Raw genomic sequence first — 13,870 nt, 5'->3', positions numbered from 1 at the left:
TAACCACATATTTTACCAAAGACCAAGACCGGTTTGTAGCTTCAGTTACATTGAAGCATTTTTCCAGTGAGCAGATGCTTTTATTTAATTGAAAACCAATCAGAAATATCATCTGAGACAGAAAAACATTGACCAACCATATAAATATGTGAAAATGAGCTTGTGAGGTTTGCCCATTCCTAATTGAGAATCTGTTCCCATGGTTAATTGAGAATCTGTTTAGGGGCAAAACAGGGGTGGGATAGATAGAAGGGAGAAAATATTTAAGAAGCAAGTGCTCTATCAGCAACATGCTGTAATGAGAGTCTAGCAAAAAAAATGTATTAATTTTATTTTTTTAGCTAAGAGCCATCTGGCCATCTTGGCAAGATGAAAAGATGCACCATTAGCAAAAGAGTCTTTCTGAAGAAGTTGTTCCAACCTACATGTAACCCACAAGGCATGTTCAGGCACTTGGAAATGTTATGGATTTGTAATGTCCCCACAATACTAGCACTGTTTAACCCTTGAATTGACAGCTAAACTGACGTACAAGGTGGTTAGGTGGCACTACTGTAGGACAAAATCAGTCAGTGGTAGAGGCAGAAGTGCTTCTCTCTTTGCTCCAATGCTGAAGGAAGCATCACCCAACTATAATGCAACCTGGAGATGGAGTGAACTCTCTGATGGCAGGAGATTTTGGATGAACTGTCCCCAAACCCGCAGCCATGAGAGCAATGGGCACTGCAAAACTTCCCATGAAAGCCTGGCTGGGGGAGGATTCTCCTATAGAAAACCTGCATTTAAATAGCATTGAGCACTTAGCCTGACAAAAGGCAGGAAATTCAAAGCAAAGGGTGACACTCTGTCTTTAACTTACATTTTTATGCCTTTTATTCCTTTCTTCCCCACAGTGCAAACAAAGGACAGGGGGTCAGATTGATCCCTTAGGGAACTCCCTACATTCAGTGGTGTTCCACCAGAAATGTTTGGTGGCCCAAACCATCAGACTAAACAACTTTTCCTGGGACTAGGAAGTTTAGGCACGATTTTCTGATTCCCATTGCAGAAGACCTCCGTAGCCACGCTTGTCCCGGGGGGATGCGGTGCTGCCCAGCAGCGTGGGTCCCAATCCCTCGCCCCTGGAGAAAATGTTAGTGAGGCAGAGGTCCTGGGAGACGGGAAGAAACAGGGGATGCTTTGTAAACCGATAATGTTCCCTTTGATCTGAGAAGAGTGAAGGAAGGCAGAACCTTTTACAGATAACCCGTGGAAAGAGAGCAGTCCAGAGCATGAAGGCTGAGCTTCAACAGAGGCTGGAAGAGAGGGACCTTTTGCTCGAAGATAAATGCTTCAAAAACCCAAAGTTGAGCTTTCTGGGCAGGAGATAGCTTCTCTACTGTCATCTTTAATTCAACAAGATATGTTTTTTACATCTGTTGAAACCATTTTAAAACATGCTAAAAAACCCCAGCAAAACTAGCCTGAATTCAGGGAATTATAGACCTCTGCCTGGAGTCCCAAGCATTGGGAAGAAGTTCAAACTTAAGGTCAAAATGTTACCACTCTTAATTCCTTATTATTAGCTGTGTCCTTAGAAGAAAAATTGTCTTTTAAACGTCACTACATTATTTGCCATATAAAATGACCCAGCTGTTGATCTGTCTGTGCGGTTTCTAAGGACTCTCAGAGTGGGGGCACAATGGAGGACTCTCCTGCCCATCTCATCGGAGCAGTTTAGGACATTTTGCCCTCAGGTCCCTGTCCCTGCAGCACAGCCCTGACTCCGGTGAGCTGAAGGGAAGGGACAGTGGGAGCACTCATTAGTCTGCTCCTGTGCAAAGGCAGCTGCAGGCCATCTTCCCTGATGGATCAGGAGGAAACTGAATGTTTCTGGCAGATTTGTTGGGTGGCAGAACCAGCAGCGGATGCAGTAATCAACATCTGGGAATTAAGGCTGGCTTTTAAGCTCTCTGCTGTTTGCAGATGTTCCTATGCCCTTCGAGTCCTCTGTGGGCAGACTTAAAAGTGAGGTTGAGATGAGCCATTGCTTTACTCATGTCAGGCTGAAATGGGACAACTAGTTTCCCCTCATGGCCTTAAACATACATACACAAGAGCCTCCCTCTTCAGGGAGCTGTGCCAGGAGTCACAGGGCAGGTGCTGTGGTGTGGAACTGGGACAAAATCAGGGGTCATAAGGGTGAGTATGTCCAGGACATCAGGGGCAAATTTAGGGACTCTGAAAGAGAGGTTGGGATTGCAATGCCTCTTCATTCCCCCTCCTCATGAGGAAAAACTGAAATAACTGCAGACTGTCCCAGCCTGTGATCAGCCAGTACCATGGATCAGAAAATCCCCCCTATGCTGTGCAATGTGCACTGTGATGAAGTTTGTCCAGTCTCAGCCAGTGGACCAAATTCTTGTGGCAGGTACATGGGACAACCTCATTGCTCTGAGCACACAGTGCCCTCGGGCAGTGCTGCAGGGTGTCCCTGTTGTGCTCTTCTTGTGCACTGAAAAGTGGATTTTACCAGCAGAAGTCAGCTCACTAGAGAAGGATGGATTTAGCAATAGCAGTTTTGCTGCCATAAGTGCGACGCACACCGATGGTGTAGCACAGCCCTCCCGGCACAGGCTTGGCTCCTGCACTGAAAGAACAGCCATCAGTTAACCGAAGGGGCTTTCATGCCAGCAGGAGAAACCCTCGAAAGGAATTGCATTGCTTTTTTGAAGAGAGCCTCTGGGTAAACAATTATCCTAGGTTGAATTTTGGCGTTCCCAAGTTCCCAATCTTGATGGTCCCTTTTTAACTGCACAGGGAAGGGAGCAGCAGTGCCACAATGAAGCTGTTCATGTTTTCAGGGGGAGCTGTATGTCCAGATAACTCCCCTTCTGTTCAACCACCAAGCACAGCCCTGGCATTGTGGCTGACACTAAAAGACTGATTTTTGGTGCCTTTGACTGCTCATAGTAAGTCCCCAGCAATCTCAGCTGGTAAGGTATTGATGAAGTAATGAAACCCCAGATGGGAGGAACAGTATTTTCTTCAGCCTGGGGACCTGGAGTGGTTTGGGGTTCAGTTTTGTCTTTTTTTAACTACTAGGGGAAAAAAAATGATAATCAAATCTCTCTGCCACTCTTAATTAGCAAAGGGGAAAAGCAGTGCAAGAAATAATTAGCAGAGGCAACTTTCTGTTAATATGAGACCACAGTCAGCCACCCCAGGTGATCCAAACACATCTGATCATGCAGGGGCATTCAAAGTCAGCTAGAAAAGCAGAGGAACTCCTCCACATCCAAATGTTACTGCCCTCCTTATATTGCACTATAAAACCGGGGTGTCAAAAAGGCTAGAGATTTTACACTTAGTGTCAGTGTTTTATAGTCATTAGACTAATTATGTTGGTGTTTTTACCACCTTTATTCTACTAATTGGCCTAAAAGCCAAACAGGGACATCATTACTTTGCACAAACAAGCAATTATTGGGCTATAAACACACCCTGGTTTGTGTTCCCTGGGTGAGGAGGGAGCTCCTAATGCTCCCTCTGTAGTGTCTGCCACAATAACAGGCATTACAGATGCACTTGACTTTAGCTCTGCTTACAAAGAGGCCTCAAAGCTGCTGATACACGAGTGAAACTGGATATTTGTTACCTCCCTACAAACAGATTAAGGAAAATGGCATAACTCCAGGTTCAGCCCATGCATCGCTCTTTCAGTGCCAGGGTAGCTTGGCTTCATTTTTGGTTGGGATTCGTCGTGTATTTGCTTTCCTAGAAAGGGACAGCTCAGTGAATGTGGCCAGAACAATTTGTTTATGAGACACCCATGAGAAATGTTTTATTTCCAAGAAATTTGGTCTCCTTGCAGGCTACTGGGTGAAACATTAGCTACGACTTTCCAAGACTTGTCATTGCCTAGAGCCCTGCAAAATACATCTGCTTTGTCCGAAAGGGCAGCGTCTTCCCAGGTTACGCTCCCTGGCAGTTCTTCACCAGCTATTGCTCTCCCAGCTGGGTTGTTTCAGTAAATGCTTCCAAAAAACAGCAACTGCACTTCGTTCCTCCTTGCATTCCTGGGAAGGCCATATCTGCTGGCTACAACATTTTGCTCTAAGGCTTGATGCACTTCATGCATGTAAGCACTGCCTGCGTTTGAAATTAGAATTATTGGTGAGCAAACATTTGCACGAGATTAGAAGAACTGGGTTATGTGTGCAGCACTGCCAGGGCTCAGAGACCTAGGCTCTTCGTCACTCACAGCAAAGCTTTTCAGCACTGTAATTCCTCACAGAAAGCCTATCACACCTACTTCCAGTGACCGTGTGTGCAAGGGGTGCTTTGGAGAGGTATGAAAAAAACAAATGTGAAATCCACCTCAGTATGACCACGGCAGCAATGTCAATGGTCTAATATCAACATCGTGGTCTAATACTTTATTTTATTTTACCACCATGGAGATAGCTCCTCTTCACATGAGGTTATAAACTAGAATTCATATTCAAGTAGACCAAATGTTGACCATTCGTTGTCTTAAAGAGGACATAGTGATTTTCTGTAAGCACTGGGATATCAGGAAAAGATGAGGGCAGTTTGGAAGGGGGAGGTTTATCTCAGGCAAAGCAGGAATGACCTTGCACCTCCCAAAATTCCCTCCCCAGTTTGCCCCGGGTGTGATAGTCCTCAACACTGATAATAAATTGAAATGCAGCGTTGTTGTGAACCATTGAATAATAGATGTGCTTCCTACAAGGGAGATCTGCTTTTAAATGTTGGTTGAAACAATCTGTGTGATTAGTCTTGAGTTCCGATGCTGGAAACATCTGCGTTTTGCCTAAATAAAGTGCGGGCCTGAGGTCTTTTTCGGTTGCTGAAGGGCTTTGAAATCCTTGTGTCCTTACCGTGTCACTGTTTTTTTAAGCCCTTTCCCTGAAGACTTCATCAAGGACTCTCACTTCAAAACTGATGACACAATATGGTCCATCAGAGTTAAATGACATATGAAGTAAAAGTCAAATGCTCAGCGTTTCGCAGCAAATGTTTTCTGCAGCGTGACACTGGCTGCCGTATTTACTGAACACATCAGATCTTTGACTCTACAGTTTCTTAAACAAGCCAAGTTTTTGTTTTGTTTTGTTTTGTTTATGTTCCATAAATCCATTTCAACGGAGCTATAAGGGTTATTTTTAAGCTATCTCTCAAAAGTTTCTAAGGGACTTCTGTAATATCCAACAGAGCTGGCTCCTCTCCTTTGGAAATAAGAAACTGCAGCTCCAGTGAGAAACACTATGTGAACAATGTCTTCTTTAAACAGCCCCCAGAAGCACTGCATTTCCAACTCTAAAGGGAATTTGCATGTGTTTCAGCATCAAAGCTTGATACGACCCTATCACCTAGGGACTGTCATGTTATCTAAGTGCCCCCATATCAGGAGCACGATAACATTGTGTGGTTCACAGCTGCTGCAGAAAGGACATATTTTCTGAATTAACCTAGGCTCAGATTTATATAAACTATCCCTGATAACATCTGCCCAGGACTCTCCTTTGAAAATGTGCAGAGATCCTGCCCGAGCGGGCTCGCTTCTGCAGCTGGGAGCAGAATAAAAACCAAATCAAAACACCTCTCCCTGGAAAAAACCCCCGCTTGGTTTTGCGGTGCCCACCCCAAAAGAGAGTGGAAAAAAAAAAAAATGCTCAGCGGCGAAGGTAGAACAATGAAGATGTCAAGCGGCTTCTTGGGAGCGAGCCGCTGTGTCTTGTCATGCTTGGACATGAACGGGGAAAAAAATGTCTTTATTACCCAGAACGGTAACCTTGAAGTGCACTGGCCGCTTGATCCTATAACTTTCCCATTAGAAGAGGGCGCCCGCAATCCTAATGAGGCACAATAAGTAGATTATGAGAGTCCTTTTGTTTTGTTAAACAGCAGCTTTTTCTGCAGGGAGTATCACAAAGGTGTGCGGGGCCCTGGTGCGTGGGGCCGCTGTGACTGATACGCCGATTTGTTCGGTAAGGCCGGGGAGAAGAATTGAAGGAGACAGCACGAATGTGCGCTAGAGCCATGGGGGGCGGGTGCCAGAGCTGCCTAAATTAGACTCATCAGTAGAGAGGCTCTGCCCATTGTATCTGGGCTATAAAGCTGTCAGAGAGGAGCCCGTTTGAATGTTCCCTCATTCCTACCCTGGCGCTTCCTCCGCTCTCAGCAGAGAGCTAAGCCCCGGGATCTTTTGTTTGCATGAGAAACCACTGGCATCTTACATTTATAAGGACTTTTAAGGCTCTGCTATGAAAAATAACTCTGTCTCGAAAATACAGGGGATTTTGTTGTTGTTGTTGGGTTCCTTTTAATTGCATGCAAACCAGCTAGTGGATCTGCGCGCTCCTCTGAGAAGTTATTTTTACAGAGAGATCGGTGGTCATTTAAGATGCAAAGGAGAGCGCAGCTTTTTACCAGGCTGCAATCTTTCCACCTTGCATATTCATTTCGATGCCTAGAGGAGGAAACTGCTCCGGGGGAAAAAAGCAGGGATGGATTCCTGCCTCTGTGAAGGGGCTGGATCCGGTGGAAAGATAAGAGGGAGTAACAAGTGGGCCCACCACCCCTGAAACGGGCTTCTTAGCAACGTTCCTGTAACCATTCCTCTGCTGGGTGGATGTGGAGAAGGCGTTAGGAGTGCTCAAACCAACTCGCAGGCTGAGATGCAGCGTGCAAAATTGCATTCTTGTTTTCTGTTGTTTTAATTAGGCCGCCCAGACTTTGAGGATTGAGGTTGTGGAGTTGCAGGTCAAACGAGGACCCTGTAGCGTGACCGTTGATGCGAAAGTAGAAAGACTGCACGGCCAAGCAGGAAGTTTCATCACAGCCCGCTCAGATGTTAGCTGGCTGCCTGTCATCACTCTGGTTGAACTGGAGATATATGGAGAAGTCTCTCCTATTCTACTTTGGCCTCTCCATGTGAATCTGGCAACAGACAGGAAGAAAATTTACATCTTGGGAAAACAAGTAAAAGTAGCTGGGTTTTTGGATCTCTGGGAAGCTCTGCTTTGTGTTACAAAGGCACTCCTGGTGCACGTTCAGGGGGGCAAGGTTGCCCAGGTCTCCGGACCTACCTGCCTGCAAGGACAGGCTGTGCACATCTGTGCAAATCCTCACTTCACCAGCAAAGAACTTGAGTGTCTGGACACAAGGCATATGTAAGGATTTTCTCAAACTAGAAGGAAATTTTCATGCATTCAGTTCTTTCGATGGATCTGGAATTATTTGCTGGGGAGTTTCCCTGCCAGTCCTTGGTCTGGAATTGCATCTGAACTACTGTTTTCCCGTGTATTTAGTAGGTTCTGAGTTTTGTAATCCCCCAGAACCAGTGCAAGTGTTTCTACTGAACCAGGGCAGCAAGAGGGAGAGGATCTATTCAGTTTGTCACTGAGTGCTCCTTCTTGAGTATGATTACTACTTATTATTTTAATGCTGGTATTAACCCATCATGGATTGAGATCCCACTATGTGAACCACTGTACCAGGGCAGATGGACATTGGAAAGCTAGCTCCTTTCACAGAAAGGCTGACCCAAGGCACCAATAGCCAAACATGAAGCCACATAACCAACTGTGCCACCCCCCCAAGAGCAGACATTTTCTTATCTAGCCATTTCTCACAACCCAGAAAAAAAGACTCAGTTACATGGTCACATCAGTCAACACTTGAATCAATGGCTGGGATCATCTCAGTCAGCTGAAATAAAGTACAGCATAAATGTGATAGAACTGATTGAAGTTATCCCAAAAATGATGCGCACAGAGAAGGATTTTAGATGTCAGATATTTTGAATCTTCTCTATACTTGCAAAAAACCAAAGCAATCCTTTTATACCTGATCCAAGCAGCTAGCAATGTTTTTTACCAACACTGGGACGTGTCACAGGTGTGCTGTTGGGACCTACCAGTCCTGTATTCATTTGCTGCAGTCTTGGTTTGGACCCAAGCTGTAACGATCAACTGAAAAAGCCCTTCTGGACGCATCTTTTCCTTAGACTGTATCAATGAAGTTTGGAGGATTTTTCCAAAATATTTTCCCTTTGATCTCCCAAATCCCCAGTTGGTTTTACTTTTCTCCTCCCCATCGCTGCCCCCTCCTTGTTCCACACTGCCAAAGGGCTCTGGGAGCTGTCTCCTTCCAGTGCTTGGATGAGGACTCTGCTCGCAGTCACGGCAAAGCCTCTGCGTCTTGGCAAACACACTGCAGAGCATCACAGTACACGCAACAGTATTTTTAAAACCTCTCTTTCCATGGGATCCAAAAAAACCATTGCAGCCTGATTTCTGAGAAACCAGGGAAGACCTCTGCAACGCTGGGCTGTGGGATGGATCGGAGTGGGGTTCCCAAAACTATCAGCGTGAGCAAAGGCACTTGTGTTACCTCGCTCTCAGGGCTGTACATCCTTCACAAAACACTCCTGAGAGCCCACCCCAGACCCCCTGGGGACAGCAACAGTTGTGGAGAAGCAGCTGGGGATGTTGCAGCACCAGCATCTTCCAACATACAAAATGCAGCCTCAGGCTGTCCAGTCGCACCCTGGATTTCTCCATGGAGCATCTAGGGATGTGTTTAGATAAAAGATATTTTTGAAAATAAATCTTGCTTTACAACCGTTTTTAGTCTTGGCAGCGGGTGGGCCATTGGAAAAGGGATTGTTAGAAAACAAATCTGAATCTATATTGTTGGCCAAGGCATAAAACGGTTGTCCAAAATAAAGCATAAAACATGTTAACAAGCAAAGCACACTATCAGATTCAATGCCAACAGGAGCAGGCAAAAAAAAATATGAAAACCTGCTCCAGGCGCTCTGAATGCAGCTCTTATGAACTAGACCCTTTTCAAAGATGTCGTTTTATTTCTTCCCCCCCTTTTTTAGGGGTTTTGTTTTATTTTTAGCAGCAGTCCTGTTTTTTCCTTTTTCTGATATTTTTCTGTAAATAATAATTGGTTCCTTTGTGGCAGCATTTCCACATTGGCAGTGGCGTGTAGTGCTTTCTTGGAGGTGGCAAGAAAAAAGGGAGTGATTTGTTTCAATGGGTTATTGTTGAGTGAATGCAAATATCTGCAGCCACTGGAGCAAATAGGAGCAGGGGATTAGGCGCAGGAAGCTGGCTGAGTGGCATAGGCCATCTGTCCCGGTCCTGAGAAAAGAGGAATCTCGTTTGCAGTGTATGTTAATTAGTTAGCTGATTGGCTCAGCTGTCACCTTTGCAGAGTGAAAGCGCACGGGCACAATTAAATTCATGTCCATATATGTTTATCAAAGCACATGTTTTTAGACGGCCTTGGCTTTTAGGTGTAATTTTTGTCTTCTCAGGGACCGAGAGGATTCTTTGCTATTGTGCCCACAAATGGAGGGGAGGAAAAAAAGGAAGAAAGAAAAAAGAAAGAAGAAGAAAGAAAATACCTTAATTAAAACATGATCTGGATTGTTTGCTGAAGCGTCTCTGGCCGCATTCTTTAATGCACTTGAAATTACCCATTTGCATCAATAGGCGTTAGCTGAATTTATTTCCATTCAAATGTATTCCCTTGATGTTTCTACAGAAGGTGGTAGGTTTGGAAATACATGTATGGCAAGTTTGGGCTCCTACGGTGCCCCCATTCAAACACAATGTCAATATCCTACACTTAAAAGGGACCCCTTAGTTAAAGTAAAACACTCCCTGGTTTGGGGTGGGTTTTGTTTTTGTTTTCATTACATTGACATCTCCAAGGCAGCATCCCCAGTAACTTTCCTTGGGAAGAAGTTGTCTGCTTGCAAGCCCCAGGGAGTTATTTCCCATGGTGTCATTTCAATTATTTTTGATTTATTTGTTTACTGTCTTCCAGTCCTTGTCAATGCACAATGGGCCACGTCTCCCCCTCCACGGGCACACAGGGCCCTGCCTGCGGGGTTTCGGGATGCTGCAGAGTGCCGTAGAAGCCACGAACATCTGCCCGGACACTCGCGCACTTTAGGGGTTTACGCAGAGAGGGCAGGAAGGGGAGAGGGCAGGTCGGGGCCGAGGGATCCTGCCCGGTCAGGGACACTGGCGTTGACCTTCACACAGAGACGTGAAAGAGCGGCACAGGCTCCCGGTCCCAGGCTGGACGAGCAGCCAGGGAGCTGCTCTCCTGAGGCTGCTTTGCAGCAATGAAAGGTTTTTTTCCTTACTGGCCTCGGAGGAGAAACCTGTCACTCAGCCCACTTGGCTCAGGCAAGTCCTGGGAAGAGGAGCTGCCTCGAAGCGCTCCAGCCCGGTGCCATCAGGCTGCATTCACAGTCCCAGCTCCCCAGAGAAAAACCCGTCCTCTCGTTCCCATCCTTTGGCAGGGTCTGGCCATTGCTCCTCAGGCTACAAAACCAGTGAAGGGCCATGTCTTCATGCCCTGGGGAGATGCTGTGCCTGCAGGGACTCCCCAGAAGCCAACAAGTTGGTTCACAAGTCAGGGAGGGAAAATAAAATGCCAGGAACTGCCTTTACTGCAAAAAACAAGAGCAAATGCATCCAAAGCTCCAATGGCCAGAAGCAGAGGAGGAGATGTTTATATCCAAAAATTGCAGCTCCTAGTTGTGAGCCATGTAAAAGGAATACACGTCTCTATGCCAGGGGCTCGCATCCTACCCAGGGATAATGCACTCTGCGTGCAGCCTGGGGTGAGGAGGAGCAGGGGTGTGGGGGTATCTGCGTGGTGATAGGGCTGCTTCCAGCTGATGGGCTATTGTAAAACCCAGCATGTTTGAATGCTCATCTCTGCAGAGATGAGACATCTCCCGTGTGCACACAAATTGATAAAACATGTAGCAGCTTCTGGGAAAACATATGTAACACCTTCTTGTCCTGTTTCATAGAGCTCACACCCTTTGCCAGCTGAGGGTTTCCTTCCTTCCTTCCTTCCTTCCTTCCTTCCTTCCTTCCTTCCTTCCTTTTCCTCCTTTCTCCTTTTTTTTGACCTAGGGTGCCTCTCTGTCCCACTGGAAGGGTGAAAGCTGCTTTGGGTAAAACCACTCTCAGAGATGCTGAATCCCACCAGGAGAGACACCTAAGCAATGTCACCAGTATGGCCTTTGATGGGTGACATGGGCTGTCTTTGGAGTGTGTTCAGCCCCTGGCAGAGTAAATTAAACACACACACACAAACACACACATCTAGCTATATTACTCTTCCATGTGATTCATGGCCAACTATGATATTTCCTAATACCTTTCATTGGGATCGCACTCTTACGGGTTGTGTGTGTAAATGTGTGTCGTCTTCTTTTTAAGACAAAGCACTAAATCAGCTACATTTACAGAGGATCAGCAGATGGCCAGCAAGCTGTGAAAAAAAAATTATATTTGTCAGGCTTATAAATCTGAAAGGGGAGTTTGAGCAAAACTCCACAGCACTTGATGCAATTAATTTGTGGAATGGTATTTTGTCTCTGCAAAAATTACCCCAGGCCTTCAGTACACAGAGAGTACAAGGAGCTACATGGGTGCCATTATGGCAGCATGTAAGAGCTCCTGGGGTGTCCTCACAACCCCCAAGGAAGGCATGGTGCTGCTGTCCTCACAAAACAGAGGAGGAAGAACTGGGCTGCTCAAGCCTGTGCTGAGGATCCCGCAGCAAAGAGGGGGACTGAACGTGGGCCAGAATTTGGGTTCACCGTGAGACAGGAGACATGGGATGAGCACAGCCCTTTCCATGCACCCTACACCAGGTGCTCAGGGCTGGAGCGGTGCATCCATGCTGACTCTATGGTATTTCACTCACTGGCTCTTCTGGATATTAGTGAACATCCTGTGCCTTGGCAGGGACTTTGGGAAGCCTGGGAGAAGCCTCAATGTGAGAATAAAGAGAAAAGCCGGCGAGGCTCAGGAGGGCATAGACAACCTGTGACTGTGATCCATCAGCGAGGGAAAGGTAGAAGCCCTGTAGGAGTGAGCAGATGTCCTCCCAGCATGGTCCAGAAATGGCATGACTAACGTAAGACCAGACTTACCCCCTTTTTCTTTAACCACTTTGCAAAACGTCACCAGAGATTCATGTCACGGCCCTGCAGCGTTTTCTCTCGTGTCCAAGCTAACCTATAACCAGTTTTACTCCCTTCCACTACGGGAGACATAGGGTCTGACTACATAGGGCTTAAAAATGCATATAATCTATTAGTGAAGATTGCCAAAAGTCCTAATTAAGACAGGTAAAAGCTGTGCATTAACATTAGCTGATCAGAGCAACCCTGGGAGTTTCCCCTCAGTAACACAGCAGGTGTGAGAATATAACTTGTCCCCTCTACGGGAGTCTTTAGGATGCATTAGCTGAAATGTTTTTAAAATACACTTTTCCTTCTAATTTAAACCAGCTTGCTGCATCAAGTTGCTTTGGCGTCATAGTTTTTACAGGCAGAGGGTCCAAGATGCTGTTTTATGAAGGGATTTAGTTCACAGCAGAGCATGGGATGACGAATCTGTTCGGCCGCCGGAGGTGGGAGACCACCGCTGTGCCGGGGAGATGCGCTGTGCCAGCAAGTGCCGAGCACCCGCTGCTCCTTCCTCACAGTAACTCCCTTTCCACCGAGGAGGAAGAGTAAGTGCATGTACAAAAAAAGCCAGTCCTCCATGGTCATTACTCTTAATTACACTATTGATTCAGGACTACCACAAAATTATCCTGATTTGCCACTGCCTTACATAGACTTTTATACCAGCACAAATTGAGTGCTAAGTGGGTGTAAATCAATACCAACCCCCGAGCAGAGATTTCTGGCATGGCAGCATTTTACGTTCAATTTCTGTAGCAGTAAAGGGTACTGTATACAGGTCCTCCCTCCCTAATTTTACCTGCAAGACCTCTAAGACAAGGAGCAGCCCCTGCTTGCCAGACCATTCCCAGCAGTGAACCTTATATACCCACACAGGATTTTCCTTGCAGATGCTTGCTACTTCACTTTTTTAATCCTCAGCCCTCACATTTCCAACAGTAAGTGATAGCTCTGCATGTCCCAGGTTGTTTGTCTCCCACAGGGATTGGCAATGCTTCATGTTTCATTTAAAAGCCATCTAGCAACAGCCAGAGTTTTCCTCTGAAAAATAAATAAAGCTCCTCTCCCCACCCCTCAGAGAAAAATCCTCCCCAAAACTCAGCGAGAATCAAAGCTGAACTATCTAGGAAAGATTATTCCTTAAAAAGGACCAGTGAAGTTATTTTGGAAGACAACTGCCGGCGGTACTACGAGAACATTGATATCCAAAGCTGTCATAATATTTGACCCTCAGAAAATAGGAATGTCCATCCCTTGGGTAAACTGGGATAATATTAAACAGGGAGAGGGAAAGAAAACACTTGTTGTCTTTCAGAAGAGGGACGCAGGGTTGCAGCAGCGCTCCTCGGCCGAGCATGCAGGCGATGCGGAGATCAAAAGCTGAGCTTCAAGTGCTTCCAGTCAGGAGCCTTTCATCTGCAGCTCTGCAAGCGTTTAGAGATGAAAGTCCTAGAGTTTCACTGGGAGTGACGAAAAACATTCCTTAGGACCTCGCTTGAAAGTGTGGCTGTCTGCAGAACGGATTTGTATTTGGATTTTGTGCTCTTTTTCTTTTTTTTCCCCATCCCTAGGACTTAAATTATACACGTTGGCCCAAATGCAGAGGTAGACCAGCTGCAGGCAAAGGAGATGGTGGTGGGATGCAGGGTCTGCTCCAGTGGCCGCAGGTTGCAATCTCAGCCGCTTCAACCAGCCATGTGCAGGTAGGGTGGTCTTATTCCCCGCAAGAAGGGGGTCTTGTATTTAATCTTCTCCCTCCATTGCAATTCTACAGAGATGCATGGCTGTCTCCAGGAAAGCACTCGGGGAAGGAGGCAACCAGACCGCGGCTGCCGCCGAAAG

The sequence above is a fragment of the Harpia harpyja genome, chromosome 2 (genome assembly GCF_026419915.1).
Source record: "Harpia harpyja isolate bHarHar1 chromosome 2, bHarHar1 primary haplotype, whole genome shotgun sequence".
Classification (NCBI taxonomy): Eukaryota; Metazoa; Chordata; class Aves; order Accipitriformes; family Accipitridae; genus Harpia; species Harpia harpyja.
This window is presented reverse-complemented; position numbering follows the sequence as displayed.